This window comes from Pinus tabuliformis, chromosome X, assembly GCF_031772625.1.
Source record: "Pinus tabuliformis cultivar Carrire ecotype Pingquan chromosome X, CPIR1, whole genome shotgun sequence".
NCBI lineage: Eukaryota > Viridiplantae > Streptophyta > Pinopsida > Pinales > Pinaceae > Pinus > Pinus tabuliformis.
Window position 1 is genome coordinate 981,741,237 of NC_142308.1, and position 25,001 is coordinate 981,766,237.

Genomic DNA, 25,001 nt, shown 5'->3' on the forward strand with positions numbered 1-25,001 from the left:
TGTTATGGGTCAGTACCCCGGAATGAACATAGTGTGGGATGCATCGCAAACCCAACAGGTGTTGCAGCCAAGTGTACAGTTGTCATCTCAAACTGGACAACCCTTAGTTTCTGGTACACCCCAACAACCAGTCCAGTCTAATATTCAAACTTCTGTACCTTTGGTAGTTTCTCAGTCTGGGCCTACTGCGCCTCGTACTCCATCTCAAATGACTGCTGCAACTGCCGCAACATCTGTTCAATCTACCCCACCTACTTCTGGAGTATCGACAGCTCCGGTTTCTACTGTTCCTGTATCTACTCCTCAGACATCTTTACCACTGTCTGGATCCACGATTCAAACTACGGTTCAGATGCCTGTAGGACAACCTGGTTTAAGTACGGTTGTCACAAGTCAACCTCAATTCACCTATCAACCGTACCAGGGACAGTACCAATTCGGTCCTGCTGTTCAGCAGCCAGTCTATCAGTATCAACTGTACCCTGGGTACACTTATCAACAACCTCAACAACCCCAGTACGGTCCGGTTAATCCTGGTTTTCCGGGAGAATGCAATATCCCGAACGTGATTCCTATTCCTAGTTATCCTAGATATCCTCCTCCTGGGGCTAGTCTCATGACCTAGAGTTTTAGGGATCCTAATCGGCAGTTACCGTTTATCACAACTTTGGACTTACCTGACTTGTCACGCCTAACAAACGATCCGATTAATTATCTTCCGTTTTGGCCGCCAATGCCGAATAAGTTACCCAGTGACATTCCCAAGTTTGAAGGTAAATCTGGAGAGGACCCGTCGAACCATGTGATGACTTACCACCTCTGGTGTGCATCTAACTCCATCACAGATGATTCGATCCGTCTTAGACTTTTCCAATGCACTCTAATTGGTCTCGCGGCCAAGTGGTACATTGAGTTACCGCGAGGCACTTTTTATAATTTTAGTCAGTTAGCTACCTCGTTTTTAACTCATTTCCAGTTGCCAGTCCGATATGACAATGGCACGGAATTGTTAACTTCGCTAAAAAAATCGACATCCACGTACATTTTAGATCATATTCATGAGTGGAGACGTCGATGACATTTAGTGAAGGTATTTATTCTGGATCAAATCTTGGCTGAGTGGTTTGTAAAATCTTTGTTGCCAAGGATCACTGAAGATGTTGCTAAAGCCGGAGTTGTTACTGAGGAGCAAGTGATTGCTCAAGCACAGTACTTTGACTTGGTCTATACTCAGTCAGGTACGTTACACGAAAATATCCCCGATCTTCCCAAGTCAAATCAAATCGCTGCAGCTCCTTCGGGATCTCATGCCGCTGACGGTATGATTGGTACGGTTAACACTAAAAGTAAGAAGAAGTCTTCCAAGAATTCTTCTCCTATCATAACCTTGCCTGATTCCCCGATAGGAGATTCTTCTGCAGAGGTTTCCACCGATATTCACGTTGTAGAGTCATCTACGGCTAAATCAAAATCTGGCGGGAAGAAGAAAGGAAAGAATAAGAATAAAACGGACAAAAGTTCAAAGGAGAAACCTAAAAAGGTGGAATCCAATGATGAAAAGCGCAAACCTCGTTATCCTTGTCTCATTTGTGACGAAGAACATTTCACAAGAGACTGTCCTCATCGTGCAGAGGTTGCGAAGATTGTCAAAGGTTCCCAAACTCCTGCTGTCTTGAAGGATCCATTTCCAAGTCAAGACAGTAAGATGATAGGTTCTTCCTCAAGAGCCAATGAAGAACCCATATTGATGATGTCCCATGTTAGGATTGCGACTCGATCGCAAGATTATGGTAGTAAAAGTCCTGTTGATGGCAAAGAAGCAGAATCTTCTCATTCTAATCCATCAACCTCAGCTCCCGGTTCCGATCCACTACAGATCGAGAAACCTAATCCAGACTTAGTAATCAAACCGCCCGCCAAGGGTATACTTCGAAAGTCAGCTTTCAATCCACATGTGAGAGCGGCTCAGAATTATAACATTGTTGAGGATTTAGCTATTTCACCCTCGGCAATGTCAGCTTTGGAAGTGCTGTAATCATGCCCAGCACAACGTAAATTACTTTTGTCGGCTATAGAAGCTGTTGATGTTCAGGACCCGAACCTAATAATTTTCGATCTAGAAAATAGTACACCGCGTTTGCCTCATCAAATGGCTTTCCAGATCCCAGTGATAGTAAAAAACAGGCCTATTCATCAGACTGTAATTGATGAGGGAGCCTCAACGTGTATTATGTCGATACAGTGTTGGAGATCGCTTGGTTCTCCTTCACTAAATCAATCCCAAACAATTCTTAAGACCTTTGATGGCCGTGGGTTTCATCCTTTTGGCATTCTATAGGATTTGCCTATAGGGGTTGAAGGAAAAATCATTAATCTAGATGTGGAGGTGGTTTATGCCCCTCTAGATTACAACCTTCTACTGGGTCGAAGTTGGTCTTACGCTATGACAGCGGTCGTTTCATCGGTCTTCCGAGTAATAAAGTTTCCACATAATGGAAAGATCATAACAATAGACCATCTGGCTTACTTTTCATCCAATCCAGCCTCTTTGGAGAGTATTCAGCATGTCGGTAAAATGACTATCCCATATAAGGATGTTGGAGTAGGATTAGTTAAAGATGCCGCTTTACTAGGAACTTTTCCTTTTCCTCCAATCAACGCATTATCTTCATTTGCAACCATTCATATGATTACATCAGACACCATTTTTTATGACGATCCTTGGATTGTTCCTTCTGAATCTGAGATAGACTCATTTGGTAATCCCATGCATTTGAGTCCATATGAAATTGCCTATGAAGCCGTGTAGTCTTTTGCCGACCCGTGTTCAACCGAAAATGACTTAATGAATGTGGTCTGTGAGGAATCACTTTTCACATCAACCTCGGATTTAACTACGTTTTCTGAACTTGTTCACTATGACGAGCAAATTCGTGAAATCCTATGTGTAGATGATTTACCATGGGAAGATCTCCATCACAGATCTTCGTTTTTACCTGAGGGTGATCGTTTTGAAAGTGATTTCTCATCAATTTTTACGATTGAATATGTCAAGGAACCTCAGAATCCAATAAAACATCCCGATTCAGAGTTAAATTTGGGAAACATCTCTCGAACTATTCCTATTGACATTTCGGTTAAGCCCGGAATTGTTGAGAACATTCATATAGGTGCCTCGTGTACAGATGATGAAATTCAATTATATAAGGCCCTATTTCAAGAATTCCGCGACATGTTTGCCTGGTCCTATGAGGAAATGCCAGGAATTGATCCCGCGATTGTTGTTCATGAGATGAAGACTTACTCGGACGCTAAACCCGTCCGGCAACGTTTGCGTCAGATTCACCCACGAAAAGCTGCTGCAATTAAAGCAGAAGTTGAAAAACTGTTGAAAGAAAGTTTCATTTATCCGATCCCGCTAACGGATTGGGTATCGAGTATTGTTCCGGTTAACAAAAAACAGGGAACAATAAGAATATGCATCGACTATAGGGACATTAATCGAGCCTGTCCAAAGGACAATTACCCAACTCCCTATATCGATCAAATCATTGATGATTGTGCCGGCAGCGAAATATTTTCCTTTATGGACGGTTTTTCCAGATACAATCAAATCAACATTCTACCTACCGATCAACCAAAAACGGCTTTCATTTGTCCATGGGGGATATTTGCTTATTGCAAGTTACCTTTTGGACTTAAGAATGCTGGTGCAACTTTTCAAAAGGCGATGTCTTATGCATTTCATGACATCAAGCACATTGTGCAACCCTATCTCGATGACTTGCCTGCTCATTCATTACATCGAGCTGATCACCTTGTCCATTTACGAGCAATCTTTATGAGGTGTAGGCATTATCGTATTTGGTTGAACCCACACAAATGTGTCTTCTGTATAGAAACGGGTTGATTGCTGGGATTTGTAGTTTCGAAAGCTAGCATTTGCGTCGATCCCTCGAAGGTCGAAGCTATCATCAATATGCCTCCTCCTTCGAGTCTTCGCCAACTCCAAAGTTTGCAAGGGAAAGCAAACTTTTTACGACGATTCATTCCTAACTACACCAAGGTTACAAAGGGTTTTACCCGGTTGTTGAAACAGAACACTCCATTCTATCTGGATGAGGTAGCTCAGAAATCTTTTGATGCATTCAAACACGCGTTGACCCATGCACCGTTGTTGCATCCTCCCAACTACAACCAGGATTACTTCTTGTATCTCGCCGCCTCCCATTCCACCATTGGAATGGTCTTAGGTCAGGAAGATGAATTAGGAATGGAACATGTGATATATTACCTTAGTCGAACGTTAAACCCAACTGAGCTAAAATACTCACATGTGGAGAAATTGGCATTGGCAGCCATTCAAGCTGTCCAACGTTTTCGTCACTACATTCTACTACGCAAAACTATGGTAATTTCGGATTGCAACCCTATGATCTACATTTTGACCAAGAAATTGCTAGGGGGAAAGTACTCTAAATGGATTTTTATCCTGCAGGAGTTCGACTTGGAATTTGAGAAATCTAAGTCTAAGAAATCTTTAGTTTTTGCGGAGTTAATGTGTGACCTCCCGCGTGCTGACACGGAAACTGTGGCGGAGGAGCCCATTGCAGACGAATCCTTGTTTCTAATCAGCACTTTAGATCCGTGGTATGGGGATATCATTGTTTATCTCCAGACCCAATCCTTTCGGCCCAAAATTTCACGGTCAGAACGTCGAAATATTCGTTTCCAGTCCCAACAATTCAGGATTATTGGAGATACACTTTAACGCCGTGGGGCGGATTCTATTTTTCGACGTTGCTTAACTCACGAGGAAGCTAAAAGGGTTCTAAATGACTGTCACTCTAGAGCGTGTGGCGGTCATATGTCTGGGTATGCCACAGCCCAAAAGATATTGCGCGCTGGCTACTTCTGGCCGTCTTTGTTTAAACACTGTATTTCGACGGTCCGAAAATGCCACAACTGCCAGATTTTTGATCGTAAGATGCGCACTCCACTTGCTCCTCTCCACCCTATAATTGCCGTTGGTCCTTTTGCCAAATGGGGTATCGATTTTATTACATGTAACCCTCACTCGGCCGGGGGCATGCGTATATCATCCTTGCGGTAGATTATTTTACTAAGTGGGCCAAGGCGATGCCTACATTCGAGGCAGATGGCAAGACAGCTGCAATTTTCATGTTCAATCATATAATTGCTAGGTTTGGTGTCCCACAAGCGATAATCACTGATCATGGGCATCATTTTCGAAACGTTATGATGACCGAACTTACAGGCCAGCTTGGTTTACGTCATGATAGTTCAACCCCTTATTATCCACAAGCGAATGGTCTAGTTGAGTCCATCAACAAAGTTTTAGTTATCATGATCCAACGAATCATTGGGATTCATCGGTCGAATTGGCACAACATGCTATTTTCAGCGCTTTGGGCGTACCAAACTTCAGTAAAAACATCAACAGGGTTCACTCCTTTCCAACTAGTCTATGGTTTGGAAGCTGTGTTACCCATTGAATGCGAAATCCCGTCACTGCAAATGGCCATCGAGTTACTTCCAGCTACTTCCGAAGAGGAAAAGCGTTTGTTATACTTAGCTCAATTAGATGAGAATCGACGTGATGCTGCATTGGCGATCGAGACTCACGCAAAACGTATGAAAGCTCAGTATGATCGAAATGTGACCCCTCGAAATTTTTGGGAAGGAAACCTAGTGTTATTGTATGATCAAGCTAATGATAAATTAGGCGCTGGAAAATTTGTTCCTATGTGGCATGGTCCCTATGTTGTCAAGCAAAAGCTAGCCAAAGGGGCTTATGAATTGGTAGACTTTGATGGGGACTCTTTGGGTAAACCCAGAAATGGCCTTTACTTGAAGAGGTACTATGCTTAAAAGAATGGGTATGGAGATTTTTAGTTAGGATAGTTTTTTCTTTCTAGTTGGTGGGTTTTAGTTTAAAAAGTGTGCTTAGCTTAGAGAGTGTTTTTTCGTCATTATTCCTGCTTATCTTGGTTTTACTCTTGATATTGCAGATGTCGATGCCTCTCCAAACATACATTGGATTTACTGATGGTGCTTGTCGTAATACACATAACATCTCTTCTGCAGCTTGGGTTATCTATTCGCCCTCTGACGAGTTAGTTTCTATGCATGGGGTAAGCCTCGGTCAAACAACAAACAACATTGCAGAGTATAGTTGTTATAGAAATTTTTGTGCCTTACAGCATAGAGCATGAAATGTCAATAATCTGAGGGATCCAAAGTCCCTAAACATGTTGTTCTTACCCTTAGAGGAACAAGGTCAGCAAACCACAGCACTGCAAATCAGTTCTCCACTGAAAAACACTCAAGAACAGGTCAATTTTGGATCAAAGCAGCTGCTCCACTAAGCATCTGCGCTGAATGACAAAAGCTCCATGGTGTACCTGCGCTGCATAGCAAGTGCAACAAAGGCTACCTACGCTGGGCGTACTTTGACATGTGGAGGAATCTCTTCTCAATGTGCCAGTGCCCAGGAAGCTTCCAAAATGACACTTGGATCAGAAGATTCGCCTAAAGATGAGTAAAGAGGTTCTAAAACTCCAAGTGGAAGGTAGAAACTCCGAGTGGACTCAAGGACTGAAGAACAACTGGAGTTGAAGAGGACAACAAGTCACACATCAAGCTGACTTATCTTCACTCCAAAACTCTATATAAGGATCTCATCCCATGGGATCTGGAGGCCGGAATTTGGTGCAAAGAATTGCTGTTGGTTTACAGTTGTGAGTATTGGGTGATTGCTTGAGGGAGGTGAAGAGGAGATTTCTTTCTGTCGGGAAGGTGATGTTGGATTGGACCTCTCACGGTTGTATCACCGCCTGAACCTTACTTCCTTATATTAATAAAGCATTTGAGGTTCTTCTATTCGCATGTGTTTCAATGGTGTATTGTCTTACTTGCGTATTTGATTTCTGCTAATCCTTGAATCAATTATGAATGCATGCTTCTTGTAGTTTCCTTTTCTTGTCTTGTTCGCAGGATCTCGTGTAGCTGGGCCCGTGAGAAGACTTGGAGCTGGGAGCGAGCGGCAAATAGAGGAGATTGGATCAACCATTTGCGCAAGACATCGGTAAGTGGATCTCTTCCTTTCATCTCTTGCATGTCATAAAGAAGTAACTTTAGATAGCTTTGCTTCAGCTGTTGCTAAGGAACTATCACCCTTAGAGTGGGATAGGGTCATTCCGTGTTGGATACTTTTCCCCACAACAGACTGGCGATTCCGCTGGGGAGCGTGTCTTGTTGGTAGCTTGTGTTTCTTGCTATTCATTTCCTAAACAAAGGGAGTACCGAATCGAACTGCATTCGAATCCTTCGGATGCAAAGTAGAGGGCAGTTACTCTAGCTCAGTGCTGGGCATGTTTATGATTCGAAGAGCTGATCCACAAGGACTCTTTTTAGCTCTTTGTGATAGTGTTCATCTTCCTTTAATCATCCTCTAGTGTATACTTGACTGATAGCCTCTGATTTGGCCAAAAACCATTGATTTTTGAGCAAACTGTGACCCGGAATCTGAGAGAGACGAGAGTTGTCTCTTCAGTGCAGCTGCAGCAAAGGCTACCTGTGCTGCAACGCAGGTCCCGAAGGGGCTACCTGCGCTGCATGTCAGATTGACAGTGCAGTACCTGCGCTGATCCAGTTTTGCCTTATGCAACTGGGATTCCCCACTGTCTGTTGCCCAGTTTTCAATATTGTTTTTGCAGCCTGTTGTCAACCTGTATACCCAGCTGAAACTACCTTTCTTTGCCTTCATTCCGCCTCAGTTGTATGAAGAAACCGTTATTGTTCTTATTGTATTTCTTGCTTTCATTCACAGTTTCCCATAGCGAAAGTGAACTAGTCTTGCTGTGACCTCTTGGATCTAGACCTGTGATAAAGTGTCGTTGTGATTCTAAGAGCTAGTTTATTGCTGTTCATAGCTGCTTGAACATTTGCTTTCGTTATATGGTTCGAATTTCAGTATTTCTTGTGTTGGAACGAGTGAATCTTAAGGTGTTCTTTTGATTATTGGACAAAAACTTGTTTGCTTTCGCTTGAAATTGAATTCGAAATTATACAACAGCTTTCTTTTTGTAATACATCAACATTAAGGAAGAAGAAAATAAATACTTGCATTGTGCATGTGCATTTTGACAGTTTGCATGTCGATTTAGGAAAGTGCATCAGTGTGTGCTCTATGATCTGTTTGAAAAGATGATGTCTTTCTTTTCCCTCAGTAGTTAAGATTTTCATAAGTTGAAAGAATTGAAAAAGCTTGCTTATCATTCTTAGACTGCATTTAGGAGTTGTATCATACATCACGTGGTGATCCATAAAGGCAAACTGCTAAGCAAGATCAACCTAAAAAGAACTGAATTTATCTAACAACGCTTTGAAACATAACGAAACACAGTAGAGGTCTAGGTAGAGACGTGAACCGGTGTCGTTAAACATAGTGACTGTCGATCTCTATGAAGGTGGGTGATTCCTCCTGAGGGACGATAGCACTAATACGGATTTGTGCCCCCGCGTACCGTCGCGTATATTGGGGGACCCCTATAGGAACAAAAGCCTTTATCCATAGGAAGCCATGTCGGCTGCCCTACTGATCGCGATGCAGTGAACACAACATTCACGAAGATCGACCACTCGTACCATAAAACGTATTCTGTGGTTTCGCGAAAGGTTTGGCACACCCTCTGCCTAGAACTCCAGAGTAGTTTCTTTTGGACTTTTTCAAAATCTATAACTGAAAAAGTCCATCTGAGCATTTGTCACTTCGGGCTCGTTAATACATCGAAGGAGACTAGAGTCATCTTTAGCTTTTTCTCGACTCTTAAAAATTGAAAAAGCAAGTTGTGTCTAAAGCGTCGTCATATAAAATTCATTCTAAACGGAACATAATCACCCCTTATTCCTGGGTTGATCTTGAGGTTGAGAACATGGAACACGCCAACCAAGGGATTCCACATGATGGGAACCCTAGCCCTTTCTCCTCTTGGGGAGAAGTTGGTGCACCCCACATGGCCACGTTGTCACTTCCAGGACTGACAATTGGCCTGCCAGTTTGGCTATTCTCAACCACTGTAGTTCAGAACACCACGGTTCCTGAACAGTTGAGTCGACAGTTAGACCAGTCTAGAGCTACCCTCCAGCCTTCCACTTCTTATAAGCCTTCCTCCAATCCTTCTTCTTCGAAAGGACAAGCCGCCGAAAGCGGAGCTCCCATAGAAAAGAAGAAGGAAAAGAAGAAGAAAGAAAAGAAGCAGAAGGGGCCAAAGGCGCCTGGGGGCAAGCAAAAGGCATCTAACAAAAATCCACACACAGCACGGACTGGGCCCAAATCGCCATGTGTCATATGTAGAGGGGACCACCTCCACTGTGATTGTCCCAGTATTCCCCGGATACTAAGGGACTGGTCCCCTCGTTTGCACAGTTCGGAAGCGTCAACCTCTGACAACCAGGTTGAATGCTTACCGTCGACCAACAAAAGTGAAGGTCCTAGACGACGAAGGGGAATGAGATTCCCCTGCGAACTGTGTGAAGGCAATCACACCCTCCGCCGTTGTCCCTTTTTAGACAAAGCCAAGAGAGTTTTGGAAGATCAACCGGTTGCACCGTTGCTACTTCCTCCTGGATACCAAAAACTCGCGCCAAGTCCTTCGTTGGTTGAAAATACAGCTGCCCCGCTCATAGGGCCAGCTGAAGTGTCAGTCACTGAAAGTGAACCTACTGAATCCGGACCGGACGAAATTCCAAAGGTCGAAATGACAGTTGACCCGATTCTCCTTTCAGAAGTTTCATCTTCAAATACCACAGTCACTAAGGATTCATCTTCAGCTGACACCCCTACCGAAGAGAGTAAGGATGACACCGTCCAGATTCTTTTCGTCAACACCGATTCTGATGAACATCAGGGCATTGTTCCACTCCTTTATCGCAGGAAGGAGCATCGTCAGGATCATACTCGGCCGTATATTCGGTCCCACCACCAAGCAACCTGGTTGTGTCCTTTGATTGGAACCAACTAGGCAGACCCCGGTTACCAGCCAGTATACCATTTAGAATTATAGTCCAAATATACAAAATGGTGATGGCTGGGACTATCATTGATGAAGGGGCATCTGTGAGTATCCTGTCCTCTATTGCTTGGAAAGCACTGGGTTGCCCAGCGCTTTTGCCTGAGATAAGGAATCTCTCGGGTTTTGACAAAGGAACTAGTCGACCATTAGGGATTCTACCTAATGTGCCTATTACATTGAAAGGGAAGGCTGTCAAGATGAGTTTGATGGTCGTCCAAGGACCCTTGGATTATAACCTACTCCTTGGACGAGACTAATGTGTTTTCCACACGAAGGAAGAATGGTCAAGCTCGTAGACCAACTTTCATTTCCGGGATCACACATCGCAAATAGTCACATACCTATCCTGAATGGTCTATTTGATCAAGAAAGGTCTCCACCTCCGGTTCTTCTTCCTGATGAGTGCGAGTAATTCGGGAAAGTAGGGCCGGAACCCAGGGGGCATGCATCCTGGTCTGCTGAGGTTAGAGAAAACCTTGGGTGTAAAGTAGAATTTCCGCGGGAAAATATGACTAGTCCGTACCCCGTCCCCTCCTTCATCTTCGTAAAACAGAAGAGCCGGCAAGAGCTCTCATGCAGAGGAAGGGGCAGTTAGGAATGGGGTTGTTCTGGAAAAAGATTCTTTTGTTAAAGTTAAGTGTGTGGCGGAGCATCGTCATTCACCTTTGTCTAAATAAGTAGGCTCTGCCAAAGAAGGGGATCCGTTTGCGGCAGCAAGTAGTAACCATCTTTGGGTAAAAGGCAAGCCTCACCCATTAAAACAAATGTTTTAAAGGATAAGTAGGGGCAGCCTCCAAAGAAAGAGATTCTATTGCTGCAACAAATTGTAACCATATTTGTGTAACCTAATGATAGACATCGCCGAAGAAAGTTTCTGTTTGAAAGGATTAGCAGAACGATCTTTGGATAACCTGAAAGAGGTAAGCCTCACCCATTGAAAACAAGGGTTTTCGACGGACAAGTAGGGGCGACCTTGAAATTAGACTTACACCTGGGGGTATGCAAACCTCTTGGAATGCAAGCACGGGCGGCTATTTTGTTTTTTAGTTTTTTAGGTCCTCCCTTTAAACCTGTAGGTCTAACCCGTTAAACTCGTAGGATTAGCCGATACCCAGCTTGCATAAAGAGAGGATATGGAGCAAAGCGTAGGGAGATGAAGCTCCTTAAAAATAGCAATCTTCCAGGAGACCTTCCTACTTTATGACTGGTAAAAACGAGCAGTTTTGGCAAAGTTCATGCTCGTTAAAAAATAAACGCAAGATCCGAGCAGTTTTAACGCGGACTTCATGCTCGTTAAAAAATAAACATAAGCATGTGAGCAAGCTTTCCCCCAGAGTTCAAGCTCATCCAGAAAAAATGAACTGGTAAATAACCATTTGAGACCGTAAATTCATCAGCCATAAAAGCCTTGGTCGTGTTTGTGCGCCGTCACCTCCACTTTTCATTTGGCCGATCATTCACATCCACCTGATTGTTTACCTATTTTGAGGAACAGCTGCGAAGAGTGATTTCACCTAGCCATCCTTGTGACACTGCCGTGATTGGAAAATTCCAACCTGTACCTGGAATCTGCTACTATCCCTGTTTATCACTCGTTCCTCAAAATACGAGTCTTCTTTGAGCTCTTTTTCACTGACTCGTAAAATATGAAAATTTTGCCGAGTTTTGGCCTTCTAGCTCGTTAAAAGGACCGGAAGAGCTATCCCTCCTCTAGATTTTAATCTTTTTGGACCCGAGGGATTATTGCACAAAAAGATCAAGCGCTTGTCTAGTTCGGCTCGATAAAGATATCGAACATTCATCCCTTCTGTATTGTTTTATACTTTTTCGGACTTAAGGGATTAGATGACGAAAAAGGACCCCTGGAGTCCACTTTATGTACCCGTTTCAGACTCTCTAAAGATGAAAAGGACCGAGTTGTCTTTGTCGTTGGGCTCGTTAAAAATATTAGATAGCGACAAACTTGTCTTTAGACGAGAACGAGTTTCCCTATCGTTAAGCTCGTTAAAACATAGCGATGGGCTTGCCCGAAGGGCAGGTTATAGAACAAGCATATGTTACCCTCCTCAAGCTTGACAAAAATAAAGAGGTACTGGTCAGAAATGACTGGGGAAAATTGGGAAGAACCTCAAAGCTTAATGGTAGCAAGTCGCTCTTGAACATGACACTTTTGCCTCCGTAAATATCGGGTTGGGTTATTATCATTCACGGGTCCCTTCACCATGGTCTCGCCATACCATCCATACATGGGGTAATGCTACCGATCCATCACATCAGTGTCGTTATATGTTCAAGAGATGTCATTCAGAAAGTGTCAACCGGGTCCCATCCACTACCATACATCATCTTTCATCCTTCCATGACCGCCACCCTGAATCATATTTCACAGATCGTTTTCACCATCATCACTAGCTCCGTTCCGTGTCACTGATGTGGGATTCATTAAGGCCCTCCTTTGACGGATCACTTCTTGTCGACCTCAGCTCACTATCCAAGAAGTTGATCTAGGAACACCCCCTCAGTACTTTGAAGCTTGCATGCCTCAATGGCAAGTTTCTCACTTCCGGCGATAGGTATACATTAATGACCTTCGACCGGGAGACTTTGCGTGGTGTTCGACGTCAGATCCTATATTCACGCCACGTGAATTGTGCTGCAGTACCTTGAGGGTCATCATCATTATCGGTGATTCCTCTCACGCTTGTTAACAGTTTACATTATTGACTGGTAATCAAGCGATGTCTTTCCATGTTCGACTTCAAGAAATTCTCACATGGATCGACTTGTACTAGAGTGAAGATCGGACAAGTTTGAAGACCCCGGATCTAGTTTCATCCATCCGGGCTGCGATATATATTCAGGAGATAAAAACATAGACATGTGCAGCAGATGATCATCCTACTAAAAGGATGATAATTAAAAGCAGAGAATTATCAGTCTATTATCAGACGATCGTCTGTTTATGTACAGCAAATGTATTTATAAAGCTGAGCATGGGAAATGCCCGCATCAGCTAGATCATGAAAAGAAAGTATGAAAAGATAATGTATTGTATTGTATTTTGTTACAGGTCACCTCCCGACGATTGAATGAACTTCAGATCCTCCTAATAAAGCATTTCACCCGATAAACGACCTCATACTTTAGGGGCAACTGTTATAGACATTTTTGTGCCTTACAGCATAGAGCATGAAATGTCAATAATCTGAGGGATCCAAAGTCCCTAAACATGTTGTTCTTACCCTTAGAGGAACAAGGTCAGCAAACCACAGCACTGCAAATCAGTTCTCCACCGAAAAACACTCAAAAATAGGTCAATTTTGGATCAAAGCAGCTGCTCCACTAAGCATCTGCGCTGAATGACAAAAGCTCCATGGTGTACCTGCGCTGCATAGCAAGTGCAACAAAGGCTACCTGCGCTGGGCGTACTTTGACATGTGGAAGAATCTCTTCTCAATGTGCCAGTGCCCAGGAAGCTTCCAAAATGACACTTGGATCAGAAGATTCACCTAAAGATGAGTAAAGAGGTTCTAAAACTCCAAGTGAAAGGTAGAAACTCCGAGTGGACTCAAGGACTGAAGAACAACTGGAGTTGAAGAGGACAACAAGTCACACATCAAGCTGGCTTATCTTCACTCCAAAACTCTATATAAGGATCTCATCCCATGGGATCTGGAGGCCGGAATTTGGTGCAAAGAATTGCTGTTGGTTTACAGTTGTGAGTATTGGGTGATTGCTTGAGGGAGGTGAAGAGGAGATTTCTTTCCGTCGGGAAGGTGATGTTGGATTGGACCTCTCACGGTTGTATCACCGCCTGAACCTTACTTGCGTATTTGATTTATGCTAATCCTTGAATCAATTATGAATGCATGCTTCTTGTAGTTTCCTTTTCTTGTCTTGTTCGCAGGATCTCGTGTAGCTGGGCCCGTGAGAAGACTTGGAGCTGGGAGCGAGCGGTAAATAGAGGAGATTGGATCAACCATTTGTGCAAGACATCGGTAAGTGGATCTCTTCCTTTCATCTCTTGCATGTCATAAAGAAGTAACTTTAGATAGCTTTGCTTCAGCTGTTGCTAAGGAACTATCACCCTTAGAGTGGGATAGGGTCATTCCGTGTTGGATACTTTTCCCCACAACAATAGTGCAGTGATTGAGTTATTATTTGAATCTATTTCATTTGGAATTCGGAGTTTGATAGTGAGGTTAGATTCTGAACTCATTGTATTACAGCTTAATAGAGTGTATGCCATTAGAAATCCAGTGTTATTGAGATTATTTTTGAGAGTGCGTCTCTTGGAACGTGAATTTGATTACATTGAATATCAGCATATTCCAAGGTCTTTAAATACATTAGCAGATGCAATTGCTTCTCGAATGTTAAATAGACATTTGCAATAATCATACATGTAAACTTAAAACCATTCCATAACATGATTTACAAGATAAGCCAGTAATAGTGATATATATAGGAGTGTGTCAAAAAATACATCGTCCTCGATCATAGGTTGAAAAACACCTTATGATCGGCAAAAATGATAAGTACAAAAAACAAAAATGTCACATGTGCCCACAATAGGTGATCATCCTAACACTGGTGATGATCTCTATAAGAAACCACTGCCCGGGCCACCTTTCAAAGGAACCTCCTAAAAGGTCCCGGGACTCCAATCACATAGTGCTGAAGTCGACGAGGAATGTCATCTATAGTGTTCTCGGGAATATCTCCTGTCAAACGCTCGAGATGACCCTCCAACTCGGCCAAAACCTCTGCTGATTCGTCATGCGGGGTAGGCACGGGTGCAACTGGTTGCTTCCTATCGAAAATCCGGAGAGCGGCTGGTCGCTGTGAACCCACATCTGCATTTGAAACTTTTTCTATCAGTTTTGAGACGATGGAAAATAACAAAAAAAAAATTAAAATAGGAAAAATGTTGAAAAGGATTTTACCTGAGTCATCCCACTGCTCTCCTGGTGGAAGAGCCATGTCTGGGTCACCACGAAAATCTATCCCAGCGTAAGGGAAACCCTGAATGGAAAAAACCTGGTTTTCCAGCCATTGGAAATAATCAGGTTTGAATCGAGCAACCTCTATCCTCTCGTCCGGGTGACGGGCCATGACTACGACCCATCGCATCAGTTTGGGCTCTCGAGGAAGCCCAGCTCCAACAGTAAGGTGCTGTGGGATCAGCATAGGAACCCTCTCCAGGCCAAAACTCACGACCAAAGCCCCATGACCAAAGGTCTTTAGTCGTCCGCTCTTGGCCTTGGTCAGTTGGCCTTTCACATTGGCCAGCACAGCATCACACCAGTTGAAGATGGTGCCTCGAAAGTAATCAACTGCCATACGCATCTGGGATCCGGTGGCAATATGTAATGCGGCAGCTCCACAAAGTCTGGTGACAGTAAACGCAATCACCATGAGTTCAGGACAGGATATGGTCTTTATGTCTATCCCTTTGTCTCTAGCCTGGCTGTTGCAGTACTCTAGCCGGAGGCTATCGACAGACTGGCCACCTGGCCTAGTCCCATGCAGAGTCAAGTCTTTGCCTCTCTTAGGCAAACCAGTCAAGAAATAAATATCGAGCTAGTGGCCGCCAATGAAGAAGCACTGGTCCTGTATGCTCCATCTGTCAACCAGCCACTGTAAGAAATCCACCTGAGCCCTCATTCCAGGAATGGCCCAGAATTTGTACAGTCCGCACGCCCTCAAAGCATCAAGTGAAGGTTGATATTCCATGCGGCAACATCCATGTCCTCATGCTCTCGTTCACGCCAATCTAGCATGATGTACTCTCTGCATCAAGTATAAGGATAAATTAAATTGCTAGAAGATATTTTGTGTGGTCCATTTTTGAGAACTTTTAGGTTCAAAACCCTTGCGGCAGGGTACGCACCCTCCAAGTTAGACACAGTGCGTGGGACCGCACTTTGTCTACACGGAAGATGCATACCCTAAGCTTTTTCCCAATGGAGAAAAAGTCGGGGTTCGCGGGTCCGCAATGGTAAACCTGCGGACCCCCGCACGCGGATTTTGCACCTAAAAACCCTCCCAAAAATGAAATAAATGACTTAAACAAAAAATTAAACGGTTAAAAATGAAGAGTGGGATGATGTGGATTACCTGGAGAAGACGACGTTCGATTCCGATGGTAGGATTTTCCGCAATCTTCACGGGAAGTTTTCTGAGCAAAAGCACTATTTTCTCACCCAAACTCAAACGGTAAAAATGAATTGAAAATGAATTGACAAAGGCCCTTTTTATAAGTTTTTTGAGTAAATGAATTACAAATTTGTTTATGTTTCACTTTGAAAAGGTATTTTGCAACATTTTTATCCATTTCAAACAGGTATGAGTAATGTTTGTGTTTTTGTGCAGAATAAAGGATTATTCAGGTGAAATCTATCATTTTCAACGAAAAAGCAAGTAGAGTCATCTTTAAGCCCTTTTCTGACTCCTAAAATATGAAAAGATTGCCAAGCGTTTCTTTTACACGTTAAAATGGATTAAAAGACGGTCCACTTACAACTCTTTTCCGACCGTAAAAACATGAAAAGATTGTCGGATTTTTGTCGTTTCAAATTCGATATTGGTTATAAAACGACGTGTCATTGATCGCTTTTTTACTTTTTTCGGGTCAAGGGCACTAATAACGAAAAGTACTCCTTGGTCGTAAAAGATCAAGCGGTTCTCTCAAGTATTATTTTATACTTTTTCGGGCTTGGGAGACACAAATTTACGAAAAAGGTCAACCCTAGAGTCTTCTTAAGTTTTTTCAGACTCTCTAAAATTGAAAAACGCTTTGTTTCTCCTATACTGGACTCGTTAAAATTTCACAGTAAAGGACCTGTTCAATTACAAACAAGAACGAACCACCCCTTCTTAGGGTTCGAATTTAAACTAAGTTGGACTCGTCCGAAGGATGAGCTTATGATCAAGCAAATGTTATCCTCCTCAAGCTTGTCAAAAATAAAGAGGTACTTGCCAGAAATGGTGGGGGAAAAGAGAGAAAAATGAGTCTGTTTTTCATACTTTGTAACCACTCTTGAACAAGACACTTTCATTCACCTGAGTTGGGAAATCCTTTGCCTAACAGTTGGCCAAACCACATTGAAAGTCTTCAGCTGGTTTCTGGGTATTAACTTTGGGTCAATTGTCACCAAGCCATCTGTCGTGTCGTTATGTGTTCGAGAGGTCACTGCCAATAAGCCATTCATCTGCAAAATATCTGTCATCCATTTTGACCATCCCTGAGTCAGTCCTTACAACTAAATTTCTTCAACTTGATCTATGATTTTGTGTTGTGGGCTTGCCTATGACAGATCGCTTTCTATCGACATCAGCACATTATCTAGAAAGATGATCTAGAAATCGTCAGTACCTTGAGATCTACATGCCTCAATGGCAGGTTTCTCGCCTTTGACGACAGTTTACATCATTGACTTTCGATCAAAGGATTCCGTGACATGTTCGACATCAACACATTTATTCGCATCTCATGGATTGTACTGGGTACTTTGAGAGCCATTGACATCACTGGTGGTTTCTCTCACACTTGTTAACGGTTTACATCATTGACTGGTAATCAAGTGGTTTCTACCATGTTCGACTTCAACACATTTATTCGCATGGATAGAATCGTACTATTTCGGGAAGTAGAAATGAAGACCCTGGATCTAGTTTCCACCATCCAGGCTGCGAGGAATTTTGTATTCATTATGTTGTGGACTATTCATAAACAGATGGCTGCGTCCATACTGTGTTCACACGAGTCTATACTTGTGATGTTTTGCAAGATCATTCCTATATCATAGCAGTAGATAGCTTTCTTGTTAGTTTTGATCTGAGTATGGGAATGGCTACCTCAGCGATGATATGATCTCATATATATATCTTGCATTGAATGTTTTTACAGGTTCTAACCAGGCTCTCCACAAGATGATCCTCGAAATGATAAAGTACTTCACTCTTCCTATATGATAAATGAAATCCTCATCTACTACAAACTTCGCACTTTAGGGGGAAATCTGTTACACAAAAATATCATCACCATGATTATTTGCAGTCAGTATGGGTCCATCATCACTTGTACTGTCCTCCTAAGCAAGTCTAAGACCTCAGCTCTTCAAATCAAGCTTTGGAAATGGGAGAAAGACATTAAAAATCAATGTAACTCTGGTTCCGCACTTTCTCTCATGGTCACCTGCGGTCCCGCACCTTCTGTGTACAAAAGCTGCGTACCTACCCGCTCTATCCCTAACGGTGTAGGTGCGGACCCCTGTGAAAGTCAAAAGGCGCAAGTTTTATCTTAAAAAAACTCACTTTGGGTTAATTCTAGAGTTTTCTAGAAGGAATTTTGACGTGGATTGTTCGCTCTGAGGTGGTTCATGCATCCCAAAAGAGAAGGAGCTAATCCCTTGACTAAAGGAGCTATCCCTTTGAAGGAGGACCTAGTAACTTCCCTCCATTGCACTATAAATACAGGCATTGGGGTGAGGACTAGAGAAGTTAGAAGTTGAAAATTTTGAGGGTAAATGCTGGTGAAATTAAGACTTCCTAGTTGAGCTTAAGAGGAGAGATCACATACCTTTTTGGCTTCATTGGGGAGTGAGTGAAACTTGTCAAAGTAGAGGAGACTTCTTGTTGGACCCTGGGAGGAGCTTGTACAGCGTCAAGGCAAAGGTTGTAAAGTTCTTCTTCTTTTGAATTAATACAATCAAACTCATTTTTCTCAACAAGTATCTTATGTTATTTGTTTCATGGACTCCTTGACTTTCATGTTAAATATGTTTTATGCAATTGGCTTTTCAGGTGCTATTTAATTTGTTTGCCTTGTTTGTGTTTGCAGATTCGTGAAAAGGAGTTCATTTGGATCAAAGGAGCGAGGGCATCCACAAGCTTGCGTTGGACCAAAGGTAGGCCCTAAAAACACTTGTTTGCTATTGTTTATCAAAAAATATTTAGAGAAAGATAGTGTCTGGTTGGTTTGTTTGTCATTAGGTCTTCTTTAGATTCTAGGAAGGTCTATCTTGTCCGCAAGATCGACTCATCCCGTTTGACATTAGCAATGGGAATCATAAGCATATTGCGACGGAATTGATTGTACCTTGATACACTCCTCTCCCTGTCACGATAAATCTCAAGTGCAGGCATGTCTACACGATCAGGTCTGTCCTGGCCACTGGGGTCCTGAGGAATGAGGTTTCTCATCCACACAGGGTAGTTCCACAGATCGAGGGCACCACAGGCTTGATGGCCCATTGATACAATTTGAGCTTCATTACCAATCTTTGATAACGTTTTTTCTCCAGAAATTCCGAGGAGCTTCCTCATGTCTATCTGTTTAAAAGGCAATTCTCAGCCTTACAAATCTATTTGGAGCAAGAAATTTGGGGTTTTAGAGAGCAGAGGCGAAATTCATTGTTCCAGTTCTGTGCGTCGCGCACTCTGCCCAGTGCGCCGCGCCTGGTGAGTGCGCCGCACCAGTGTATATTTGCATTGTGTAAAAGCGCCCAGTGCACCGCGCGGCCCATGTGCACCGCGCCATGTGCTCTATGCGCCGCGCACCCAAATCCACACACAGTTTGCCTTAAATTTTGTTTGAGTTGCTCTCTTATCATTAGCATGCAAAATGAGACCCTCATACCTTGCCTTAAAATCCTTTTTATCTCCAAGAAGTTCTGGACAACAAAAGTCAAATAAAGCCCACATTTCTTTTAGGTTGTTTTGAATAGGTGTGCCACTGACAATAATACGATGTGCACTAGGAATCTTTCGAAGGCTTGTGGCACGTTGAGTATGGGGATTTTTGATGATGTGTCCCTCATCCAAGATCACATAATCCCATGTAACAATATCTTCACTTGTATCTCCATATCCATCTCTTCCATGATAATCCCCTCTAATTTCTTTCCAATTATTTCGAACAACATCATATGTTGTTAGAAGTATACCTCCAGTCTGAAGAACATGTTGAAGAGCATACTCACGTGTGCTTCCTGGACTCCCAGAAAAATCCCCAACTTTTCTTGAGAGGCCAACAATAGATAACTCTTTCATCCAATTAGGAAGGACAGTTTTTGGTGCTACAATCAATGCACGCCTGATAAGGCATGAGGTAAAAAGTCCTGCCGAGAAAGAAGATAACTGCATTGTTTTTCCCAGCCCCATGTCATCACCTAAAATGCCTCCTCTGGATTTACAGTGAAGATCCCAGAGCCATTTGATACCTTCACGTTGATGTGGGTACAAAGTGGTTGCTATTTTGCCAGGAAGTCTATACGTTTGTTTGCCTTGTGTGAATGTAATTGCTTTTGATTCTTCTAAAGCGACCTCTTCCACTGAGCTGCTACTCACATCTTCATATTCATACACATTTTGTGCGTGATTTTCCTTAGTAGTAAGAGCATGCTTTTTCAATTTCACTTTTACTGATTCTGCAGAATCTAATGAACTGTTCTCATCTTCAGAAAACCCGGAATTATCTTCATCCACAGAAGAAGAAATCAAAAAGTAATAGCTTGATTGTGATCCCTGTTATCATTTCCAGTATGCAATTCAGTGCACCTTGAAGATTCAGCAGAATCCTCTTCGCCATCGCCAACCTTAACAGACGTTGAAGACAGAGCAGACAAAGCACTCTCAAATTCTGGAGCATCCGAGCTGTGGACTAGGGTATCAACTCCATCCTCACGATCCTCGACATGCCCTGTATATTCCTCATCACCTGCTGATTCTTCATCGCATATACTGTTTAAACCATCCTTGAAATAATTCGAAGCATCTAAAATCTTGTTTTTGAGAGTTTTCCGCGGCTCTGCATTATCTAACTCTGTAGTTATGGAGTGTTCTACACGTTTGGAACTTTTGATGCTTAGAGAACCAAGCCTTGAATTTATTTCATCCAAATCATTTTTCGAAGATATCTTATCCTGTCTCTGTTTAATGCTAAACCCTTGGCATCCTGCATTGCTTCCTTCAGAATAACCACCATCATCTTTTTCACTAGTTGCCGATTCATTAGACACCAAACAATGAGAACTCAAAGTAATATCATCATTAGAAGCTTTACACAGTCTTCGTCTTCCAGCTACTCTGACTTTACCTGTGTTCTTCCCGCAACAAGAAAATTGGATTTGTTTTTCAAAATTGGTGTGATATCCTGCTTGGATTATCCAACATTATTTGATGAAGTTTCCTTGGTGAATTTGATTTTGACAGAGGATTGACGAGACTGAGTCTAACAGCAGGATTGCGCATTAACATGGTACATCAAGCATTCTAATGACCATCCAAATGCATGAATTGCAGAAATCCAGACCGCGCTGAATAGGGAATTTAGCAGACCAAAGTCAGAGACACAATCAATTATCGGGAGACACAATCAATTATCGGGTTTAAGGAGATCACAATGCTCCCAGGTGAGACCCCTTGGGATTTGGACCAAAGACTGAAGAGTATGATTCGCGAAGCCAACATGACTTTAACGGATGGACAACGCCGCACATGGTTTGTAGCGTCACTAACACCGGATTTAAGGATGGCGTTGTCACAACAAAATTTTTCCACCCAGGCCGAAGCTTTGGAGATGGCAATGAGATTGCATGAGACCCCTATACAAGACCCCGGTCTAGGAGTCCAACAAATCCACGCGCAACTACAAAATCTATGTCTGGAGATGCAGAGTTTGAAACAGGACAGGACACCTCGGCTAGAGGTGTACGAGGAGGTATGGTGCATAAAATGCAAAGGCCAGGGGCATGATAAGGACCATTGTCCAGTGTTCGTGAATTACTTGGCGGGAGGAGGGTTGATGCCATTAAGACCTGAGGCACAAGCAGGACCAAGCACGATGCCTACACTATGGTGCGCGATCTATCAGATTGGAGGAAAACACACTATGGATAATTGTCATCTATTGTAGAAGTATACGCAGACGTCCCACCAATTGTTTTGTAATTTTTGTAGGTCAGTAGGCTATGATGAGTGCACCTGTAGAAGTTTCGAACTAATGATGGATCAGACTCTTGCCTACAGTGTGCAGAACGAAACGCAAGCCCTCGAACCAGATACAGGAATGGCGCATGCTGTATTTTAGGGGCGCAGACGAGGTCGAGGTGGAATGGGACCAGGAAGGGGTCGTAGACAACTAATTTGTTACAATTACGGAGGGCCAGGCCACTATGCCCGTGATTATACAAACTCGACAAGGACATCATGTTTGTTCTATACTCAGTTTGATCATGAGGTAGAAGACTGCCCTACATTGATAGCGAGGCTGCACGAAAAAGGGGTACTCCAGCCTCCTTTGACTTAGAATTTGCAGATGATGAGGTCTGAGCCACGCAAAGAAGACCCGAATGTAAACATAGTGCTTAGGAGTGGTATGACCACTGGCAATGATAAAGGTAAGCAGTCAGAAGAAAGTGCGTGCGTTCGCAAGGCTCCTACAAAGGAACCCAAATTCGATTTAGAACGTGCGAAGGAGACATTCATGGAAGCTAAGAAGAGCTTCACGGAGGCCTCCACTTCAGGTAGTATGGATCAACTAGAACCAGGGATGGATCCTTCAATGCTCACTACCTTTCCGGAGACATGCATGAAACTGCTACGCGACAGAAAGGCAATAAAAGGACTACAAGAACTTATCACTAGGTGCGCGGGGTCAGGAGAACCGTGCGTAGTCCGGAAACTTGGAAAGCATGCATTGCGCACAGGAAGGGAAATGAGGTTGACTACGCAAATCAGTGAGTATGAAATGGATCAAGTAATCCTGGATCTCGGATTGGATGTGAATGTACTTCCAAAAAAAACATGGGAATGCATGGGTAGACCCACGCTACAATGGTCTCCTATTCAGTTGTGAATGGCGAACCAACAGAAGATCTTACCCATGGGAAGATTGCAAGGGGTAACGATGGATATTGAAGGTGCAAGCGCACAAGAAGATTTTGAAGTGATAGAGATTGTTTATGATAGCAATCCCTATCCCGCACTACTAGGAATAAACTGGGCCACCGATATGAATAGAGTCATCAATCTGAAGAAGTGCAAAATGATTTTTGAGAAAAAGTCACTACGCGTAGTAGTACCACTAGATCCAGCCGTAGGAGCGCGATACACTGAACGGTGCGCGACAATGATAGTGATGACAATCTCGATTGCATCTACAAGATAATTGCACGAGAATAAGATTGGGTGAATTCGATTGCAGATGGAAGGATTTTGTGGGAGCACAAAAGCTCTTGCACTTCGGATTTAGACGAAGAAATAGAGTGCTAGCAGAATCGGCTACACGAAGTAACAACGCTTAATTTCAACATGCTGGTTAGATCACTGCGCTGCATGACAATAGATGTAAGGGATTTGCCTACATATGACGGGTTGACATTGGTGGATGAATTCCTGAACAAATTTGAAAGTGCAGTACCAGAACATCAGCGGTTCAATGCTCTAAAATGGGCACTACGTGCGATGGCCATAAGATGGTAGGGTACACATCAGGGAAGTTTTGAGGACTGGCATGGATGCAAGAGGATGATGTACCTATGATTTGGAAAACCCCAACTTAGGATGAGAGCCAGTTACCAGGGGTAGAACAACTTGCGCGCCCACCTTTCTCGATGGGTACAAACATATGACATGCATCCCGCACAAGTGCACACCACTCCCAGACTAGAGAATTGGAACAAAATGCAACAGCAAGAAAGGTGAAGCACGCCAAGGACTATCCATGGAGAAGCATTCAATAGGGTGTACGAAGTGCTGAACAAGGTTCACCAGGTGAAACACACTGACTGGGACCTACGCGTACTAGCAGTTTGATGGGCCTATAGGACCATGTACAAAACCCTGACCACGAAAACAATTCTAAGGTTGAGGAACAGAGTAGGGATCATAATTTATGAGGGGCATGCAGCGATGAATCCACACATAAGAGCACCTGCAGGTGTGACAATGCGTGAAGCCCAGGACAAGGAAATCACACAACTACGCGAGGTAGAACACATAAGGATTCAGGAAGCCATTTGGCAAGGGAACCTTAGACTTCACGAACTCAAAAAAGAGTGGGCACGACTAAGGAAGAAAATCATTTTGATGGACGCATAGGTCAAGAGGCTGGAAAATGAGATCAAGCAAGCATGTCTTGTTGATAAACCAAGGATGGAAAGGCAAGGTGCACATGATCATACCAATGAATTAGAAGAATATTGCCAAGAATTGATTAGTCTGCTGCCATGGCTAGGACCACATATCACCAAACGGAGTAACCAGGGGAACGCACTGCACACAGTAGAGCATGCGGTGCCGACTGTCGCGAGGGAAATTGAGGATTTTCCCCAGACTATATTGGAAGGTGAGATGGAGCCTCGCACAGGCGGTGCGACTACCTAACTAGCTATAGAAAGCAAATTATTAGCACTCCAAGTAGTTGGAAGAGAGTGCAGGACTATAAATGATTATGCTTGGTAGTTGCGCACTTTAACAAATGCGCATAGGAACAGCCGCTCACAAGGTTTGCACCCGCGCAGGGGGGTGCGCTGCCACATGGGTAGGCATGGAAGTGACGGTTGGTGTCATTGTTCATGACGGGATGTTCGATTTGAGGCCAAATGGAGCGGGCGGCGAACATTTAAGATAACAGTTATGGGCAAGATTTTAGAAAATCTGTTGCCAAGAAAGCGTTGATGGCCCGGAATTGGGGGGAATGGTCAAATTTGAATTCAAAAGGTGCTATAAAACTCTAGGAGCTAGCCATGAGACAAAATTTGTTCACTTGAGACTTGAGTGGTTGAATAGAGCACAAAGTGTTGAGTACCAAGCGATATTCGAGCCCCTAAGCTCGCGAAAGACTGCATATAGTACAGACGAGATGACAGATACCAGGAGAGGTTTGGGCTTTGAAGA